Here is a 21,311-nt window from a genome sequence, read left to right on the forward strand (position 1 = left end):
GTCTGACCCAGCAGGGATCCTGAGGAAAGAAATGCCTGAGAGTGGGCACAAAGGGTCCTCACTCCGGAGGGGGGGAGTGTGGGTCACAGTAAAGTGCCTTTATGCTTTGTATAGAACAGGAAAATTAGACTTTTATACAGAATGATTCTGCAAAGAAGCACATGGTGGGAATGGGCTGATACAGGAGCCTCTCCCCCAGGAAACCCAGGGCAAATAATATGGTTTCAGATCTTCCAGCCCAAACCCACTTCTAAATTCTCCTTCAGCTCTGTTATTTATATCACTGCATATAGGGTACAATGCAGGTGAGAGCTAGAATATTCCTGTAATTCTCCAGCAAGGACAGTGTGCTCAGCCCTCTCTTTTCTTTGTGTAGAATTATCATCTTTAGATGTTAAGGGATGTGGAAGGTTTTGGTTGCTGTTGAATTAACATTTCTACATGCATCATTTCACTAGATAATTTGCTGACTCTAAAATTTTTGTGTAATCAAATTGGCTGCCTGTTTTAACATTTGTCCAACACCATTTTTATGTGGTAGTTAAATGAAGTAGAGAACAGAGCCCTTTCTTTAGACTTGGGGCTGTAGCAGGGTGAGGGTCTCTAGTATGTTTTTTTGAGACAGGACCTGCTCTGTGTCAGGGGTTGTGCATTTCCAGCAGTCACAACCCACAGAGCCCTTTTTAGTCTGTCCACAGCTGCAGAGTGGGGTGACAGAGTGGTAGCAGATGGCCAGGAACTGACACCCTCTGTCTCCCCAAGTTCATCTCATTGCCAAAACTTGAATACAGTGGTTAAAGTGAGAGCCCTTCTCCTTTTCTACTAAGGACAAGAGGAAAAGGCCTCAGGCTGTGCCAGGGGAGCTTCAGGTTGGACATCAGAAGGAATTTCTTCATGGAAAGTTTAGCCAGACATTGGAATGGGCTGCCCAGGGAGGTGGTAGTGTCCCTATCCCTGGAGATGTCCACGGAATGCCTGGACATGGCATTGTGGGGATCAGTCATAGGTGGGACTTGATTGTCTTGGAGGGCTTTTCCAACCTCAATGATTCTGTGAAATAGCTCCAAATGGGACCAAACCAGGGCCTTGAAGGGAAAATTGTGCCAAGGTGGCTTTAGACCAGGTATTAGGAAAAATTTCTCCACAGAAAGGGTGGTCAGGCATGAGAACAGGAAAGTAGTGGAGCTACTATGCCTGGAAGTATTCAAAAAATATGTGCATATGGCACCTGAGGACATGGTTTAGTGGTGACTGTGGTGGTGGTGGTGCTGGGTGGAGCGTTGGACTTGGTGATCACAGAGGTCTTTCCCAGCCTCAGTGGTTCTGTGGTTCTGGTTCTGAAGTTCACCAGCACTGACACTGCCAGACTGTGGGCAAATGGCTCTGCAACCTGTGAGTTCTGCTGGGGGCCATCCAGATACCGCCAAAAGCAGGGAAACTGTAGGGTTTCCATAAAGCCATACAGCTCTTCTGTGTGCCTCTGGATCTCTGTGCTTGTGCACTCCTCCCTCGTGCCAGCAGTCCTTGGGTCCCTGTGCCACCTTACCCAGGCAGGGAGGATGGTGATGGAGCAGGCATTCCTCTGGGTTTGGCATGCTCAGCTCAGACAGGAGGGAGCACCAGCCTCAGGCAAACCATGAACATTTGTCACCTGCAGCAAGGTAAAAAGTGTTGCCCAGAACAGCCTTTGGAAATATTTTAATTACCCCTGGTTGATTTGGCAATCAACAAACTTGAGGTAAAGATCACAAGTGGAGACAAAGTCTAAGGGGAATTTTATGCTTGGAGTGAAATTTCAGTAATGTTTTTGAAGCGTTTCTAATTGGGATGGTTTAAGAGCCATCCATAAACCTTCCTGAATCCAAACAGTTCTGATGTATGTGGGAAGCAAATCAGTCATGCAGCTCTAGCACAGCACTGAGAGCTGGAACAACACAGGGCTTCTAAAAGAACCAGCCTAACCACTGAGGGCTTTCTGTGCAGCTTTACAGTCAGAAGACTTCTTTAATGGACTGTAAATCAGAGAAGGAAATTTATTTTTTGTTTTTTCAGGCTTGAAAGACAAGCGTGCATCTGCCCGACAGCTTTCAGAGCGAGCCATCCCTGCCAGCCAAAGCAGATTCTCCATGCCTGCTTCCAAGCAGCACAAGCTGAAACAACTGGTGGCAGAGTGGGGTGTCTGTACAGTCCTAGCCACGAAGAGAGGTGATTATTCCTCCCTCCTAATTCTACTTCCCATACGGAAATTATACTGTGCTAGAGGCGTGCACCTTCCTCTGTTCTGTCAACATGCCTGCTAGGAAGATTTATTTCAGTAATAAGGTCTTAGCAGTGAAACTTAACAAAAATGAGGGGGCAAGTTTATTAATTATATATTTTACAGTTAATTAAAGATAATATTTAACAGAAGTAATTGCAGACATCTGCATTGATGGCACAATTAATTTCCAGTAATAAACGGGTTGTGTGTCCCTTTGTCGGACTGATCAGAAACAAATCCTGCCTTGTGCTAAACCTCTCTTATCTCTTTCCATTTGCAGGAGATAAAACATCCTCCTGCTCACAGCACAGGGAAGAGGCTGGAGCTGGGCTGCTTTCTCCACAACTGTAGAACTACAGTGAAATGGGGATTCTTTGTTCATGTTTCATTGGCTTCTCTGAGGAAAACAGCAACCATGAGATGAGACAGAGCCTCGGGGTGAGTGCAAGACCCACCACCAGTTCTGCCAGCTGCACCAGCTGGGCCTGGTTCCCTGGTTCCCTCCATCCCATCCTGCCTCACAGCCCCAGCTCTGGGACTGTCACAGGGCTCAGGTCTTTCACCCTGCAAGCTGCTTCTAAGCAGTCTCTTCCATTTGTGCTGAAATGCTGCGTAGGAGCACTTGTCACTCATCTCAGCTTGCATTCAGCCTTTTCCCAGAACCTGGGCATGGATGTAGATGAGCTGTCCATGTGGGAACTTGCTGGGCTCTCAGAGCACCTGCCCCTTTGGAATCTGACACAAAGGGTGCCCCTCCTGTGCCCTGAGGTCTATGCAGTGGGAAAGTTTATTCTGCACTATCACTGGCAGTGTTTCTATTCTCCTAACACCTTTCAGACAGACTGGTAGGTTCTACCTCATGCAGGTGTCCATCTCCCATTATCTTCCTCCCACCTGAGGTACCCACAGAGCCTGTGACACACAGCTGAGTGATTTTTATTCCCTCCACTTGAGGGAAGTAGCTTACAATGTTTTAAACTGGTCCTCTGTGATTGACTCATGCCACCTATTTCTGAAACACAGCCAGTTAAGGTAAGAGAAGATTTAGAAAAGTTAACAGTGTCCAGACCTTTTTAGGACAGGAAGGGAGCCCAAAAGTTGGATAACATACTGTAAACAGCCAAGCCCAGCACAGGTGCTCAACACAGTGCCATCCTGTGAGAGTGTGATGTTCTCTCCTGCTTCCTTTTTTATTTGTTATAGAAACTGTTGGTGCAGTTGGTGGGTTCTCCCCAGGGGCAAAGGTGCTGCTCTAGGAGCTTTGCATGCCTCCAGGCAAGGTCCTTCCCATGGAGGACGTGATGGGAGCTGGTCAAGGAGGTACTTTTCCAAAGGCATGCCACAGGCATCAGGGCTCACTCCAGCCTTTTTAATGTCTTCATTATTGAGGTGAAAGATGGGGTAAGCAACATGTGAATGACGTGGAGGGTGAAAGGAAGAGGGAGCCATGCCAAAGGCCAGATGAGGCCCCAGGTTCAGGCCTGGCCAAACTGAGCACAGCTGGGCTGTGTCTGCCGTGGGCTCAGGCTTCCCCCTGGCCTGGTTTTGTGAGTAAAAGCAAAGAGCTGGGGCTGAGCATGGGCAGCCTGAGCAGCAGGCTGGGTTTTGAGGGCAGTTTTGAGCTTAGCATTAGCTGCTCTGCTCTAAACACCAGGTTTTCTGCAGGTCCAACTTGTAAATATTTAAATGCTGGAGTAGTAGGCCCAGCAAGTCTGTGTGGGGGTTTGCAGGCAGGGAGGGGAGCAGAGTGTGTGTGAGCTGTGTGTCTCCCTCTCACGTGTCTGCACCCATATGTGCAGTCTCCCAATGCCTTCCAGAGAGATTTTACTGCAGAGAGCTCTGACAACCTTTCAGGCATCAATCACCCAGCGCCACAACACCCCTGCAAGGTCAGGCAGTGTTATCAGTCTCCCCCTCAGAGCAGTGTTTGTGCCTCAGCAAGGAGCGATGGGCGGAGGGAGGGAGAGTGGCTCCTAGTGTGCCTGAGATTTCCTGCAATCAGAGCTTTCCAGATTCCTAGAGCCAGGGGTGGGATCCAGGTCTCCTGGAGCCTTGCTACCTACCCTGACCACTGGAAACACTTCCTCCCCACAGAAACCTCACCGTGAAACCACCCACTGGAGCAGGGCTTTGTAGTTTGGCAGGCAGAGCACAGGCTCTGCTCTACCCAATCTGCAGGCGCATTTTTGGGGTTGCATGTTTACTGAAATCTTGGCTCTGCTGGTCTGCAGAGAATAAAAGTTGATTGTTGAGCAGCCAGGGCTCGGCGTCGCCCTGCCTGTACGTGTAAATACCCTGCACAGCCAGAGCAGGCCGGGGGAATGCTTGTGGGGCTGCAGGCTGCTCGTGTGAGGAGCCTTGTCTCTGCTCTGTGCTAAACATGTCTCCGATTACCTGCTCTCACTGGAGCTTTTCTGGCTTCTCCAATCCTTTCCTTGGCTGCAGGGCCTGTGATAGCTGGCTGTATTTATTTATTTAATAATAAAGCTTAAAGAGCGGGTTGTTTTCCAGGCAGTGGCTGTCTCTGTGGAGTCAGGTCATGATGGGGTTGGTGTGGAGGGAAGCAGGGCTGCCTGGGGAGCTTAAAATCTGCCAATCCCACTATTCCTTCTGCCTTTCAGCCTTCTCCAGTAACCCCTTCCTCCTGCATTGGCAGGAAAGTTTATGGTGCTGTGCAGGCTGTCCAGACCTTGCCATTTCCATCTCTCTCGGGATGTGGCAAGGATAGTAGAAGAGGGAGTTCACCCAAGGCTACCACCAGGACAATATGACAGTAAAGAGGAGATAATGGAACACAAAGAGTGGGCCTTCCTTTGGTTATTTCTCCTGTGCAGATCCCCACAGTTATCACAGCATGTGTCCCCTGTCTCTCACCCTCTTCTATAAGGGACAATGACATCCTCCCCATAGGGCTTAGCAGTGCTGTCTTTATGCTCACGGCTGGGAAGCAACTGCACTCTTTTGGAGGATAGATTAGTCAGGGGTTTGAAACAAAAGTCAGAGGTTTGTGCTCTGGATCCCAACCTGAGGCATCTGCTGGTCCTAATCTGAAGGGCTCCCCACCCCCAGCTTCACACACAGTACCCACAGGTTGAATGGGCCACTGTGCTGCTTTAGGAGACTTAATTTTCTTCATCTCCATGAAATCCTGAGTTGTATGGTGCCTGCCTGACAGCTCTGCTTTGGGCAGAGGTCAGTCAAATCATTCCCATTCCATCACCAGTGCTTTCCTCCCCTTGGGATTCACAGTTGGATGAGGAAACCCACCTCCATCACTTTCTGACCTGGGCTGGGCAGTGTTCAGGTGCATGTTAAAAACTCCACGTTCTGTCACAGCACAGCTCTGTGCCTCGGGCTGGGGGGGCACAGGGGGTGGTGTTCCCTGAAGCTTCAGCTTCAGGAATAAATCTGTACTTCCACACTCTGCCCATAAAACTGATAACACTGAGATTGCTTTACACATCTGCAACAGAATGGAGGCAGTGGAGGCAATCAGGACCCAAAATAATTATGTTTATCATCTGTAATCATCACACAGAGTCTTAACAGCATATTAGCACTTCCAGCAGGCAGTTTTCAGGAGCAGGGAATGCAGGCAGTGTTTTGGAGGATGTACTGATTATTTTAAAGGACACCAGCCACAACTGAACATGCCATGGGGGATTCTCTGAGCTGCCAGCACACCCTTTTATTGCATGTGTAGGGAGCAGGAACAGAGCCAGTGCTGAACCATCTCTGTAAAGTGTTACTGGGTGTAGTTTCCAGAGTTAGGTGGTGGAAACAACAACTCCGCCTCTTTCTGATTTATCCCAGGGGTTTGGAAGATGTAATCTGGAGGAGCCTACAGCTGCTTAAACCCCTCTCCATGGATGGGATTATTCCAAGGGAAGTCTCTCATATTTCCCCTTGTGATGCTGCCTCTGCTCCTCCCTGTTTTCCTGCCAGTCCTGGAATACAAGACTTCAGAGCTGAGTTCCCAGGTGGCAGAATTACCCCTGTGCTACTGCACAGTCTTGAGGGTGTGGGATTACAGATGTTCAAGCAAATCCAAGTGATCTCAGTTCAAAACAGGTTCCTGAAAACACCTGCAAGCAGCAAAACCCAACATCCTTCACCCCTTGTCCTACAGTATGGTCCTCTCTGTCCTTGTGCTGCACTGTTAAGGACAGCCAAGCTTTGCACCAAGGGAGAAGAGGCCAGAGAAAGTCCTGGGCGGGAGGAATGCAGTCAGTCACTGCATTCAGCCTTTTGGAGTAAGGGCCTAGTAACAGTCTGCTTGGAAGTAAAGGTCTCAGAGCCAGATTTATATGTGGAATTAGTTGGAATCTTATCAAAAGTCTACAATGCCTCATCTCTTCAGCAGAACATGAGATGCTGCACATTTATTTACTGTGATGTTCCAGGTTATAAAGTGGCTTTATAACCCCTTGTGTTCCATGATGATCCCCAGGTGAAGGTGTAAAATCCATTCTTTTGGATCAACAGGATGGCAGTCCTGAGGTGTGTCTGGGTGTGAGGGAGGGGCAGTTCCCATCCGGTGTCTGTCAGTGGGAAGGGAGTTTCTCCTGCAGACACCACTGCACTGCCAAAAACTGCTTTAGCAAGGCTCTTAGGAACTGCTTTCAAACCTGGAAGGGTTTTTGGAGCCAAACATTGGTCTAAGTGCATTTTTATTGAAATTCAAATGCAAACCAGCCAGACTTCCACTCCAACATTTCAGCTTTCCTGAAGATTGTTTTTCCAGGGGCACCCTCTGGCTTATCTGCAAGGCTGTGGGAATGCTCTCAAGACAGGAGCCATTTTCCTGTGTGTAAAAGGCCCCCACTCAGGGACTGAGCCAGAAGGTCCTGTGCTGTGGGTATCTCATACCAAGGAGCCAAGGAGGAGAGCTGAGCTCCAGGGACTGCCCTGGGCCTGACCGTAAAAGCCTTGTGGTTCCCTGTGCAACTGAGACTTGCCTGTGGTGTCATGGAGGTGTAGTTCCACAGTCAGAGGATAATGGGGTGAAAGGACACACAGGGAGTCTCCAGAGCCAGCTTTGAAGTGGGTTCCAGTTGATCTGGGCATCCTCCAGTCAGCTTTTGTGTGTGTTCAAGGACAGGGATTGTTGTGCCTCTCTGGGCCCCTGTCCTGGATAATTGGGTTTTCCTGGAGTACAGTGCTCAGTACTGACTGTGAAATCTTTTCCAAAATCTTGGCCCTTTTCTATGCTAGCAGAGCTTTTACTTTCAAAGCAGGTTTATCACTGGCTTAACACCCACCAGGCTTTCCCTGTCCTCCCAGAGATCCTCCAGCCTCTATGTGGGCTTTTCCAAGTGCAGAAGGGGTGATGCAGGCTCCCATCCAGTGTGTATTAAGGGTGCTTTAGAAAGGCACTTTATAACTTGGAACATCACAGTAAATAAATGTGCAGTGTCTCAGATGTTTTGCTGAGGAGATGAAGTGTCACAGGCTTTTGAAGGGATTCCAGCTAATTCCACACACAAAACTGGCTCCAAGACCTTTTCTTCCCTGCAGACCCCAGAGGACTTGGGGCCAGCCCAGACCATTGCATACTCTGGCTCAGCTCAACCAATCTAGGAGGAGAGTGGGACCAGTGAGGGGCCTGAATGTCAGATCAGAAGAGGAAGATACTGAACCAGTGATGGATGCAGCTGGGGGAGCTCCTGTGGTAGATCCTCAGTGAGAGAGCTGCAAAACCAAGCTTTGTGGTGTGGAATTGCACCAGGGAAAAGGAGGAGGCTTGTCCTGGAAAGCTCCTGCCAAAGTGTGAGACTGGTGGAGGTGAACAGAGGAGCAGTGAAACGATCCTGAAGTGATCCTGGTGCTGTGCTGGCATACTTGCTGTAGAGTCACAGCAGAAGGAGGTTTTGAAGACAAGTGAGGAGCTTTCTGGGTGTTTTTCCCTGCTAGAAGTATGAGTAAAGAAAAGCACGGCAGTGCTTCATTGGAAATCTGGTGGGTGGCCTGGTGCTATGAGCTGATAGAGGTGGGGGCTCATTCCTTCATAATGAATGAAAGATGACAGATGGGGAGAGGCAAGGAAAGGCCTTCAGCACTGGTATAATTAACTTACTCCTGAGAACACTGGGATGAGCTTTTTTCCTAATATGATAGAGAAAAGAGAGGATTGTTTGACTGAGAGTAAGGAGATAATGGGAATTGTAGAGGTGAATGTGGTTGTCCCTCTGTTCCTGAGACACTTGAAGCAAAGTGTCCGTGCCAGCTTCAGGAGCAGATGTAGAGGATGGATTCCCTGGTCTTGGGGGGGGTGGGCTGTACCTCCTGGGGTGTTTCTCTGAGCTTAATCCACAGCCCTGAGCCCTTGGCTTGGAGGAGGAGGAGGAGGTGAGGAGCCAAGCCCCCTTCACAGCAGTAATGACTTCACACCCTGACTTTTTCCCCACGAGCCTTTTCTCTTGCACACTAACGAGTCTGAGCCTACTTCATTGTGCCTTGGTAATTGTGCTTTTAATTATGCTGTGTGTCTACCACCATCTGTTGTGCTCTTTTCAGAATCTGTTTCAGTTCTGATATCCCCTTTTGAGATTAAGGGACCACAAGTGCCCGCAGTACCCAAGGTGTGGATGAATCACAGATTTTTCTGTTCTGTTCTTTGCTTTCCCAATGATTCATTCCACTTGATCTGTTTCTCGATGGTTGCTGAGCCTTGAGCTGACATTTTCATGGAACTGACAGCTTTATGTGGAAAAATGAGGAGTGAAAAAGGTGTCTGTTGGAAAGAAAAATCCTGATCTTTTCAAGATGAATTTATTTGGACAAAGGCTATCAGAGGATTCTGAAAGGTGAGGTTACAATAGCTCCCAGTGTGGATGTCACCTGGGAGAGGCCAGTGTGAAGTTGCTGGTGCTGGGATGATGCTGTGACTTGGGAATAGACAAGAGCAGCATGAAACACATCCCCCCAAAGCAGGGCTGCAAGGGACAGGGACATCAAGCCAGGAGAGGGAGCTGGAAAGGCTCCAGCTGCAATAAAGGAGATGAAGAGAAGCAAAACAAGGTTAATGAACAAGAGAGCTTGTTAGGAAGGGAGGACAACTGCAAGTTTGGGCAGAGGATGCCCAGCAGCATCTAAGAGGAGGTTACATCCAGGGGTTGCAGTGAGGTGGGTGCCCAGCAGGAGCAGCAGCCACCCCTCACAGTTCACTTGCATGCAGAGGGGATGGCTGGAGATGTGTCAGGGAGGGTTAGGTGGGAAATCAGGAAAAGGTTCTTCCCCCAGAGGGTGCTGGGGCACTAACAGGCTCCCCAGGAAATGGTCACAGCCCCAAGGCTGCCACAGCTCCAGAAGTATTTGTACAACCTGTGGGTCCCTTCCAGGATATTCCATGATTCTGTGAAGTTAAGTTTGTGGATCAGATGGTCCTGCTCACCCAGTTCAAGAGAGAAGATGGAAGGCGAGAGCAGGGAAGAAAATCTAGCATTTGGTGGGTGAGAAGAATGGGCTTAGTGCTGGTGTATTTGGGGTGTAGGATAAATGTGGCTGAATCTGAGGAACAGTGGCTACAGGGAGGCTAGGAGGTGATAACCTGCAAGTGGCCTGTTCTCATTTTTAGGGTAAGGGAATGAAACTGTCATCTGGGGAACTGTTGATGTGGTTCTGGTACCTTTTGGCTGTGCATGGAACATCTTTTCCCTTCGTAAGACAGAATGGTTTCCTCTCTATCCTGTCTGCCTCTGCTCTGGCTCCTTTCTCCTGGTGTGCAGGGCTGTTGTGGCCTATCCCACTGCTGACACTGTGCTATGTTTGGCTCTGAGCACCTTGTTCTAAGCAGGGTGATCTCTTTTTCTGTGCTCTTTGCCCTCTAGAGCTCTGTCACTGGTTGGGCCCACAAACCCAGCCCTGACACCTAGCAGTGTGGCTTTGTCTCACTGCTGTGCATGTTCTGTGCATTTGCAGGATGCTGCAGTTGGCTCTGGTTTGGATCTCTGGGTGGGATGTGGCTGAGTGGCTATCATACATGGTGCCAGACCCTCAGTGCCTTTAGAAAAGTCTTATTCCATCCCAGGCCAGAAAGATCATTCCTTAACCTCTGGCAGTTGCTCCTCATCTTGTTTTCTGAGCATCTCTTAAAAAAAATTTGGGCTGTCCTGACGTGATTTCCTGATGCTCTTTCTGCCCTTGCTCTTCCCCCTGGGCCTGAGACCTTGGTGCTTCAATGTCACCCATGGTCATGGGAGGGAAAAACCTGAGCCTTGGTTTGCTGTCCCTGTTGGAGCTCCTGGACACCTTTCACCTCCAGCTTCCCACTGTGGGAAAGGATGGTGGTGTCCTTCTGCTCTTGCTGGTTTCTTATGCAGAGAGGATGGAGAACATCAACAGCTCACAGATCACCTCAGGGGCTCTTTCTCTGTCATTCTTGCATTCCCTTTCCAGTTTCCTCCTGTACATGCAGGATGAGGAGCCAAGCATCAGTTGTGGGACAGGACTGTAAATAGGGTTCCTTCAGAAACCAGTTCTATTTAGCTCAAGGCCATAATGGGAAAACCACTGTGTTTTCATTAAATCCACTTTGTGTCAGTGCGTGGAACTGGGCTTGCACGAGAGGTGCTGGGATGCCAGTAGGCCACTAATTAATTACCTACCCCACACTCTTTATTGGCAAGGCAGGGCCCTTCCCATGGTTAATTAGGGTGGAAGCCAAGGAGAGGCTCCATCTCGGTGGTGATCCACGCTCCCTCTGGCTTCCTTCCTCGCAGACATGTCCTGGCATTGTGAGGGGAAGCCAAGGCTGAACATATGGCTCATTGTGGAGCTCTAACCTTCCTGGAGCAGGGCAGAGCCAAGTGGCTGGAATTCCCTTCATGTGCCACTCAAAACCTACCTGATGCCACAGAAATCCTCTGTGACATTTCTGGGAAAACAAACCCTTGGCCCAAGTGCCAACAGTTGTTATTCCCTCGTGTTCTTCCTTCCTGTGCACCATGGACAGCTGAGAGACTTGGGATGGTGCAGCAGGAGAGCACCTGTGACTTCCTTGTGGGCTCTGTGCTCAGAGGTGATGAACAGCAGCACAGCTCCAGGGGTGCTCCCTGATGGCTCTGGGAATCTCAGGGGCTGCAAGACCATGGGTAGGATACCTGAGGCAAGCCCCACACAGCTCTGTTGGATCTCCCCTGTCCTCAAACACATTTGGGGTGAATCATGGCAGTTCAGAAACTATCCGGCTGTTCTGGGAATGAAATGCATGGCTGGCTGGCCTGAGAGAGACCTTGGATAAGTGAAACATAAACGCTCACAGTGGCTTGCCAAGATCTGAGTGGGAAAAACCTTCCTTGGAAGACGATTTCCCATCTCATCCCAAGGAATCCCAGCTGCTGAGTATGCTTTGTTGTCATGGCCTCATGTCTGGGATTTGCTTTTTCCAAGACCTTTAAACCCATTCCCCTCCCGAACTCCTTGTGGAGCTTGATGCAGCCTGTCTCCAGAAATACAGCTGTTTCTTCCTTCTCTGGAATCAGGGAATATTTCTACTTTCTTTCTTTCTTTATGCTCTGCAATGACCTAATTATTTAACTTTGCGTTGCAGTCTCTTCCTACAGCACTTGCCAAAGAGCTCATCAAAGCCTCCCATCCCCAGCACTGGGGGAGCTGGATTATTAATCTCTCTCTGCTCAAGGTTAGAGGAGATGTTTCCTCCTCTTATGGACAACTCCTCCAGACAAATCTTTGGCCTTTCCACTCAAGATCACCCACAGGCACATGGGAGGGCGTTGGAGTGATGCTCTTTCTTAATAGAAGGTTCCTCCAGGCTGCAATGGAATATCAGACACTTAATTTTTGGCATAACTTGGTCTGTTTGGTCTCGGGATGGCTGGAGGAGTGTTCTGGTCTCTCTCCTTCCTTGATAAAAGAGGTTCATAATTAGCCTTATTCCTCTTGTTTTAAGCAGACTGGTGCCAAAGGCTAATGCAGGCAAAATCTCTCACCTCTGGCTGTGATTTCCCAAATCTGTGATGTTCAGGAGCTGTGGCAATGCATGGAGCTGGGGGGGTGTGAAAGGTGGTTCAAGCCCATGTACTGCACTGGGATTTCACCTGTGTGTGCCTGTGCTGTGTGCAGGAAAACTGCTTGGGGCTGACTCTGCCCAGAGAGCTGCTCCACAGGAATGCAGCATCTGGGAAGGAATGTCCAGTCAGCCCCCAGCTCTGCCTCGCTTCTCTGGGGGGGTTCTATGGGGGCAACAGGGTGCAGAGCTGCCCATGGGATCAGGACCAGCAGTGGGTCTAAAGCCACTAAAACACCTTGGCCACCCAGTGACTCCACTCTAGGAGATCATTTGGAGTACTGTCAAAGAACAGGGAAGTAGGAAGAGAGCAGGAGACATTGAGAGGGTGTTGGAAGTTGCTGTCAAAGTCAAGGGAGCTGAATCTGACTGGTGCTGAATCCAGGATATGAGTAAGGCAGAAGCAAGCAAGGTGGTTTAGAGTCACCCCATCCCTTCCTTATTTGAGCAGCTCTGCCACTGTCACTCTCTCCCCCAGGACCTGTCCCCTGCCCAGGGGCTCCTGCACTGTGCAGTCTTTGGGCTGGAGAGCAACACCCAGCTCCTCCCGTCCCACCCTGCACCCTGGGACTGCCCATATCCATCATCCTGTGGCTGCTGGTACCCAGCATGTGCCTCTGCTCCCAGGCAGCAGCTGCCAAATCCATTTGCTTAGCAGGTGTGTTCCTGCATTCACAGGGAGAATAGGCTTTTTGGAAGAGAGGAGGGACAGAACAGAGGAAAAGCTGGCAGGAATGCAGGAGGAAATAAAAGGAAGTAGAAGAGAGAGGGGAAAAGCAGCAAATGACTTGAAGAATTAGAGATGGGGTGTGGAAAGGACTGTGTATCCCCTGTTGCTTTGAGCACTCAGCAGATCCTGTGGTGTGTCTGCTTTATTACTGACAGAGTTCTCCCTTCTGTCGGCTTGTTTCCTAATTGCTGGTCTTGTAAACTACTTGATTTATGGCTCTGTTCATCAGTTCTGGCCCTCGGGTATAACATGCTTTTCCTTCCAGGCTGGGAAGTGAATAACGAATTAACAGCCTGCCTTAGGTTCAATGAGAAGCTGAGCATTCAGAGATCTTTATTGGGCTGCACATGCCAAATAGAAGTGCTTAATTTTTACTTCTCATTCACAGAGGGTATTCAGCGAGTCCTTCCCCAGGGCAGCAGCGGCGTTGTGGCTGTGTGGTGCCTTTGAAGTGTCCCACAAGAGAAGCCACCAAGGAATGGTTTCACTGTTGGTTTGCTCAGAGAGCTCAATCTGCTTTCTTGCAGCTTGCTCTGAAGCATTGTGTGCCATACACATTTGTCTTGTGCAAACTTCCCTTCAGAATAGCCCAGGGGTGAAGTCAGAGCACAAACAGCCCTGCTGAACCAGACCTGTGCCTTGTGCTGTGCCAGCAGCCTGTAGCCCCTGTGCTCACCCCTCAGAAGGGGTTTGTCCTAAACCCTGGAATGCAGTACAGTCAGTGCAGCTTAAGTCTTCACTGAGTGACTCAAATAACTCTGCTCCTACAGCCCTCCATGGCACTCCAGTGCCTTCCACACAGCTGTGATCCTTGTGGCTCCATGGTCACACCACCATGCACCAGGTTTATGGAGCAACCAGGCCTTGGAATGATAAGCCCAGGGTGGGAGGTTCTTGGGTTCAGGGCCTGGCTGTTCTCCTTGCCCAGCACTCAGGATTGTGGTCAGGAAATCACATCATGAGCCCCCAGCAGCTCTGCACCACCGAGGCATGCTGTGGTGGACATGTGAGAAGAAAATGCCTGTAAAACAACACCTTTGTGGAGGAAGAAAACTCTGGTGAAGAACAGAGGAACTGGTGTAGCACTGCAGGGTTCTTCTGTGAGCACAATGTTCCGTAAGTGTGAGCTCAGGGCCTGCAGGTCTCCAGCAGATAAAGTTTAAGCTGACAGGACTTAGCAGCTCTGCCCTCTGAGCTGCTTCATGGCTGTGGCAGGTGAAAGTGGTGTGCCTGGAAGCGTGAGCTCAGGAAAATGGCTCTGTAGGATTCACCTCAGCATCATGGGGCTGCGAGTGAGGGACAGAGCCTGCCAAGTGCAGCATTAATGTAAGGCTGCAGCACCTCAGGGGCTGTAAAAATTCTGTTAGAGGGAGAGTTTTAACACACCTGATCCAGTCCTCACTTGTCCATGGGAGCTCAGCTGGATGGAGTGCTCTCTTCCAAGAATCCTACAGCAGGGAGAGCTGCTGGTATCTGGTTTTGCTCTTGGAGCATATAGAATAATAAATAAATGGCAAGGTGTGGCGTTTCTTTCCTCATGGCATTAGCAGCACACGATTAGATGGTTGTGGTCATGCCGTGTACTCTGCTCTTGCTCTGCCTTCTGCTGATGGTCCTGCAGGTGCAGACACTTGGGGAGCTTCTGGGAGCAGGGAACAGTGCCTTGGAGCCCCATGGGCATCTGGTATCATCATCTCTGACTTTTCACAAGACTCAGGAACCTGTCCAAGTCCTGGGAAAAGCTGAGCCCATGTGTCCTTATGCCATATCCATAAGGATTCCTCTGTTTTTATTTAAAATCCATGATTTCTCACCCAGCCGAGTCCTTCCAACAATCTCAGCAGGCTGTAACAGCAGGATCTGGGAGTGCAGAGCAGGAGAGGACACAGCAATGTTCTTCATGGGACATGGGCACCCACCCCCATGGCTATAGTCATGTGGTTTTTTGTGCCATGGAGCCCAGGAGCACGAGGACAGAAGATCAAAAGAGCTCTTGCTTGTATTTCACACATGCTATCATCAAGAATATTTACTACTAATCACTAAACTAGTCTAAATATATACTCAAAGTCCAGGTGTTATCACTTCCTGATAAAAAAACTTGAACTGTGTTCAGTTGAGCGTGTGAGTGTGCTCACACCCTGCAGAATCTGTCCCACACTTCCTAAACTGCACAGCAGGCAGGATGGCTCAGGAACAGGAAAGGCAGGAGGACCAAGGTCCTGCCTGATCAGCCTGCCGAGGTTGCAGGAGCAATAGTCCCGGATCCATGCTGAAGGTGGGCAGAGGAGGTGCCTGCACCCTTCACGCACAAGCTGGAGTAGTTTCTATGCTTGAGTCCAAGCCCCCTCCTCTCTGTGCTGCTGTGACAGCTCAGCACAGCACAGGCAGTGCCTCCTCCAACCTGTTCCTCCTGCTCACACTGCACAAGAGGCTGGAAATGCAAATCAGAGGGAGATGCTTCTCTTTATACTCGATATTCACATAGTGAGATCCTCCCTCCTCACCTCTGGCCTGTTCCTGCCTGGCTGCCAGGGTGGATCTGAAGAGCTCAGTGTTTAATCACCTTCTGGCCGATTGAGCAGGAGCCGTTCCCAAGCTCTCCCTCCCCTGCCCGTGAGCAGGAATTACCTCGGCCCGGCTGTGGCGGTGTGAACAGTAACGACTTCATCAGCGAGCGTAGCTACGGTTGCCTGGATGCAGGTTAAAAAAAAGCCTGCTGGTAAGAAGGGGATAGCTTACAGCTGAAGGTGTGATGGATGAGCGTCTGTTCCGTCCCCAGAATGTGATTTGTTTTTGAAGTTCTGTGTTTCCGCAAAAGGTTACAGCTCCTCTGCTGTCAGGGCTGCTCCTGCAGCTCGGGGAAGTGGCTGTGCTCATGTGTGTGTTTTGTGCAGGGCAGAGTCACACAGGGCTGTGTGAGAGCCCTGCTGACAGCGCTACTCTTGTGCCGAGTCCGGCGATGTCGGGATCTGAGCTCCGGCAGGGCTGGCTGTACCCTGGGTCACTGCAGCGGCCCTGGGACACTCCCCCCCAGCAGGCACCCGTGGCCGCTGAGCTGCAGGAAAGGATAAAGTTGGGGGATTGGGGGTGAGCCCTGGATTTGAAGGAATAATGTTGGTTCTCAGGTCAGGAGCACAACCAGGACTGTGCCCTTGGCAGAAGAAGCTTCTGGAGCAGCTGGGTGAGGGAGGGTCTTCCTGGCTGAGTGCTCTAAGAAATGTTTGGTGTTGGAGCTGTGGGGGTCATCTCACCAGGCCTGTGTCCTCCTGCACAGAAGGCAGGCTGCACACAGCATTTTGATGGCTCTCACCTACCAAAGATCTTGACCAGATGCTTTTCCCCAGTTCTGAGCTTCATGGTTACTGAATTCAGCCTTGAGAGCTCTTTGAGTGAGGCAATAGGGATTGCCACCATCTTCCTTATCAAGAGATTTTATGGGTCCAGAATCCCTGTGCTCTGCAGCTCCATTGAGGCATCTGGCAGTACAAGGCTGCCCTGAAGAGCACAAAGTGAATCCCTCTAAAAATGGCCTTGGCTAAGGAATGTGTGACATAGGTCTGGATTGGGAGGGCTCCTGAGGAGCAAGCTGGGCTGTGGTCTTTTAAAACCTCAGGAAACTATGGATGTGAAATGTAGGACACCAGCAGTATGCTGATAATTCCTCATGAGCATTCCAAATCCATCCATCCCTCCCATGGAGGGACAAGGCGAGAGAAGGAAAGTGCTCATGCACGTGTAGGGTATGGAAAAAGCTCATGTGGGCTGAGACAGATTAGGGAGCTGTGAGAGGCTACCCCAGCTGGCAGATGGCACAAGGGTGGTCCTCAGGAGTAGGCAGTGGCAGAGCTGGCACAGCTGCAGCTGGACTCTGATTTTCCTGCTTGTGTGCCCACAGTGTGTTCTTCTCTTGGCAGCACTTGGAGCCTCCCTCCCTTCTCCCTACCCAGAGGATTGCTTGCAAGCTAGAAGGAGAATCTGGTGGCAGGTCCCACAAATGTTTGGGTGCTTTCCAGATCTCTCCCACTCTGTAGCAGCTCTCGACTTGCTTAGAGTCAAGGACACAGATTAACTCACAGTTTGCCTTTCTCTTCCCCACACCACCCATCAGCTCCAGCTCTGCACCCAGACAGGATGGGCTCTATCAGGATACCTGCCAGGTGACAGGAGACTTCAGATTGATCCATTTTGGGTTCCCTGGAGCCAAGCTGGGGATGCTACACTGCTGAGTTTGCTCTGGGCATAGCCCCTCCAGGTCCTTGGGTAGCACCACACAATCATAAAATCATCCAGGTTGCAAAAGAGCTTTAAAATAATCAATCCAACTTCTGAGCATAGAGAAGGGCTCACAAGAGAGAGCTGTTTAGACTGCTAAGGTGTGGCTGACCCTCAGCTCAGACAGGCTTCTTCTTTTAGATCCAAGACTTGGTCCCTAAATCCAACCAATCCAGCTCTGGTTCTGTGCCCTGCTTGGAAACAAAGGCAAAAGTTGTAGCCTGAGCTCCTGGGCTGGCCAGAGCTGTGCTGCCCCCGGAGCTGGCTGGAGCCATATCACCTCTTCTTCCTGACACGCCTGGGCTGCACGGGGACAAGGCAGGGGTTGGTCTGTGCTGATCCCCTCTCTGGTGGCCTCCCAACAGGTCCCAGCAAGGCAGAGCCCCTTTCCCACTGGCATTGCTGCTGTGGGGATGAGAAGTCCAAGCAAGGCAGGAGCAGGGAAAGGGAGGTGACTTTCCTCTCTGGTTGCTTTGTTTGTTGTTTAGGGATCGGGTGGAAGAAAGACTTTGCCGACTCTGTTAAGAGAGCCATTGTTTAGTTGAAGACTTATTTGTTCTTTGGGAAGAAGATTGTGTTTGCCTTTTGGGGGAACACTGTGCAATGTCAGTTCCTTTTAATTACTTGTTGTTTCTTTACCTTGGCTTAGTTTAGCCAGAGAAGATTCTGAAAGGAGAATTTAAAGAAAAGCCAGGGAGAGGAAATAGGAACACAAAACAAAGCTCAGATGTGGGGCTGGGATTTGGGATCTGTGCTTCCAGCTTGTCCCTGCTACACACACACTTAGCAAGAAAAGCTTTTACCAGAGGCTGAGGGTGTGCCTCCTTGCTTTCCCACCGTTCCTGGCCTCTCCATCCAGTTTAGGGATGGATGAGGGAAGCCTGTGTGTCTCTGTGCTAGGATTCATGGCCATATGGAGATGAGCTGAATGTACAATAGCCTGTTTCCCAGGAGAAGGGGCCTGGACCAGCAGCCGTTTGGCCCAGATGTCTGGGAGGGCTGTACCTCTCTCCCTTTTATGAGAGCACCTGGTCATCTTCTTTCAGTCCTTCTGTCCTTGAGGCTGAGTGGAAAGATGTGGGGATCAGGGCAGGCTGCTGAGCAGAGGGATGTGTCATACCACCACTTGGGTGTTTGTCCGACTTCAGTGAGAAGGAGCCATTAAACGGGACAGAGGATCTTGCCCCCCTCTTTCCTTTATATCCACTCTCGTTTCTATCCATTTTCCTCTCTCATGGCCTCATGGGGAGGGAGCAGGGGGAGGATTTCCCTCTGTTCTCCCTGCTCTCTGTTCCCGTTACAGCTGCTCGGCGCCGGGGCAGTGCCGGGCTGTGCCTCCTCCCCACGTCCTGCCCCCGAGCCGGGAGGCGGTGACAGCCGGGGAGCAGGGACCGGCAGCTGGCCCTGGAAAGTGCAGGTCAGGGGAGGCTTTGCTTTTGTGCAGGCCATAAGGAAAGGAGCCCTCGTGGCACAAAGAGAGTTAAAACGTCTCCTGAAAGCCCTGGGGCTGCCCGGAGCTCGGCAGTCCGTCTCCAGGCTGCCGCAGCCGCTGCCCCCGCAGCACGGCTCGGTGCCTTTTGTCTCCCGTGCTCTGCCGAGGGCACCTCCCCGCTGTGCGGGCTCAGCGAGCTGCGGGTCACTCCCACTTCAAACCCTGCTTTTCCCTTCCCTTTCCAGCTCCTTAAACAACAGAGGTGTTGAGGGAATTTATACCTCTGCCTGGTAACAAGGCAGATCAGCGACACGCTGTCACGGTTTTGTGAGGGCTCCATAGATTTTTATTGCTTTTCAGTCCTTGGGTTCCCAGCCTTCCTTTGGCTTGTAAATTGCCCGCAAAATGCAGACACAGCTCCTATTCTGTGAGTCCCTTTGATGATTTTATTTATATCTCTGGCTTTGTCTTGTCTTTTATTACAGGGAGACTGCAATTAATTATTATCCCATCAGCTTCTATTTAGGCTGACAGTACAATGCAGTGCACAGTGTCCAACCTTGCCCTGCCCCTGTGTGCACGAGCAGGACACTATTCTGGGGAGGAACAAAGGCCTGGCAGCTTAAGAAAGGGACTTGCTGCTAAAGGGCAGCTGAGAGGCTTCAATAGCACCAGCAGGGTACAGTTGTGACAGAGCTAAAGTGACCAGACATCCCAATTCAGTTGTGATGCTCCCGATTTTATCTTCTCAACCACAGCATATTTTAGGCTTTTGCTCTTTAGGTGTTTGAGCACAGACAGGGCTTCTGTGTGGTTTTTTCCCCATATCTCTGATTGACCAGATCTTTTATTTTATTAATAAAGTAGAAATTGCACCTGAAAGATCTGTAAACGAGTCTCTGCCTCAGTGGGGAGATCGGAGGTGCGCGCACCAACAGAGATGTTGGAGCAATCATAGTTTCAGGGAACATTTGCCTGGGGAGCAGACAGAGGGAGCTGGGCATGTTTGGGCAAGGGCACAGCTGGTGATGATGCTCTGGCAAAGAGGGAGAGATGGGTCTGTGCTGGGAGGGCAGGAATGGACTTAACAACAAGGGATATTCAGCCTAGGTGCTGGGAAAGTGGTAAGAATAGTAACAGTGTGAGCAGATCTCCTGGGCTGGAGAACAACAGTTCCCAGAGCTGGAGCTTCTTAGGAGCAGTTTGGATACATTTCTGGCTTGTTCTATGTGTGTGTCAGAAAGAAGTGATGCCAGGCACAACCCTGAAATAATAATGACTGAAGACCTCCAGAACAAGCGTCTGTTACGGAAACATCTGATGGGAATTTCAGGGCTCATTTCCTATCCAGTCTTTGCTTTTGTTCAGGGAATATCAGTTTTCTCCATTGGCCATCCTGTCACTAGAAAACCAGTGAAGCTGCTTTTTTATTCTTCCCCTTTATCTCCACATCTTGTGGGAAGGTTTGTTTGCCCTACTAGGATGGCACGACGCTGATGCTGAGCAGCGCTGGTGATGAGATAAAGGTGTTTTGACAAGATCCAGGTGAGTAGGAGCTGTTGTTAAAGCAAATGTTTGTTCACTCCACTCCTGCTTCTTTCTCTGGTTGTTTGATGTGTTCATTTACACCTGATCTTGGCAGCCTTGGCAGTGCAGCTCTTGCTCTGATGTCCGCAGACCAACTCACAACAATGGAGCAAAGTCTCTGGGCACGTGTCCTTATGAAAATTCCCTGTAGTTCTTTACTAGGATTAGCTCAGTTGGTCAGAGCATGATGCTAATAATGCCAGGGTTGTGGGGTTTACCCCTGTACAGACCATTCACTTAAAAGTGGGACTCGATGATCCTTGTGGGTCCCTTCCAGCTCAGAGTGTTCTGTGATTCTGAATTCTGTACCAGCTCTGTCCTGAGCAGAGTCCACTCCATGCTTCAGAGTAAGCTGGAAGATTGGGCTACCATGCCCTAAATTCTGAGGTGTTCCTCACTCCTGCCCTCCCCAAATAACATGCGCTTACTGGCCCACGTGGCTGCCAGCCATTGCCTGCCGGAAGTTTTTCAGTCCAAGGGAATGTGGCTGTGGGGCTCCATGGGGAAGGAAGGGCACGTCTGGGCAGGGAGGCTGGGCAGACTGAGCTGGCTCTGCCCCTGCCACAGTCAGGGTGGGAGAGATGGGAATGGCAGGGCTGGGATGCTGAGCGGGCTGTGGGAAACAGGCTTGGGTTTAGGGTGATCTTGGTTCACCCACTTAATTCGCCTTCCTGAGAGAGCAGGTTGGGTGCTGTCCTGCACAGGTGGGAGCTGGGGTGGCCTGAATCCCTGTCTTGTGGCAGAACTGAGCTTAGATCTGCATTCCTTCAGGTCTCCCCTGTGCTTAGAGGATGAAGGTAAAGGCAAGAGCAGCAGCTCTGTGGCTGATTCCATGTCTCCCACTTGAATACCTCGATTGGAAGTGAGATCTTCCACCTCCACCCAGCTGCATTTCTGCTGGATCTATGATTGCTAGGATGAAATTGCAACTGAATTCTGCCAGCTTTGAAGCCTGAACTAGGAGGGGTGGTCTTTACATCAGACGTGTAATTACCTGTCT

The 21,311-nt window shown here is 50.3% G+C and overlaps 1 protein-coding gene and 1 long non-coding RNA gene across 3 annotated transcripts in view; both read left to right on the top strand.

Annotated features, from left to right (window-relative positions):
* LOC117001739 overlaps window positions 1-2,199 on the top strand; it is a 43,129-nt gene extending 40,930 nt beyond the window's left edge. The window contains exon 5 of the long non-coding RNA XR_004419116.1: window positions 2,053-2,199. This is a non-coding gene — a long non-coding RNA (uncharacterized LOC117001739). The remainder of the gene's footprint in view (window positions 1-2,052) is intronic.
* A 350-nt stretch (window positions 2,200-2,549) lies between these two features.
* LOC117001881 overlaps window positions 2,550-21,311 on the top strand; it is a 41,457-nt gene continuing 22,695 nt past the window's right edge. For both annotated transcript variants that reach the window (XM_033070555.1, XM_033070556.1), the window contains exon 1: window positions 2,550-2,698. The gene's annotated coding sequence lies outside the window, so the exon portion shown is untranslated. The remainder of the gene's footprint in view (window positions 2,699-21,311) is intronic.

This window comes from Catharus ustulatus, chromosome 12 (genome assembly GCF_009819885.2).
Source record: "Catharus ustulatus isolate bCatUst1 chromosome 12, bCatUst1.pri.v2, whole genome shotgun sequence".
NCBI lineage: Eukaryota > Metazoa > Chordata > Aves > Passeriformes > Turdidae > Catharus > Catharus ustulatus.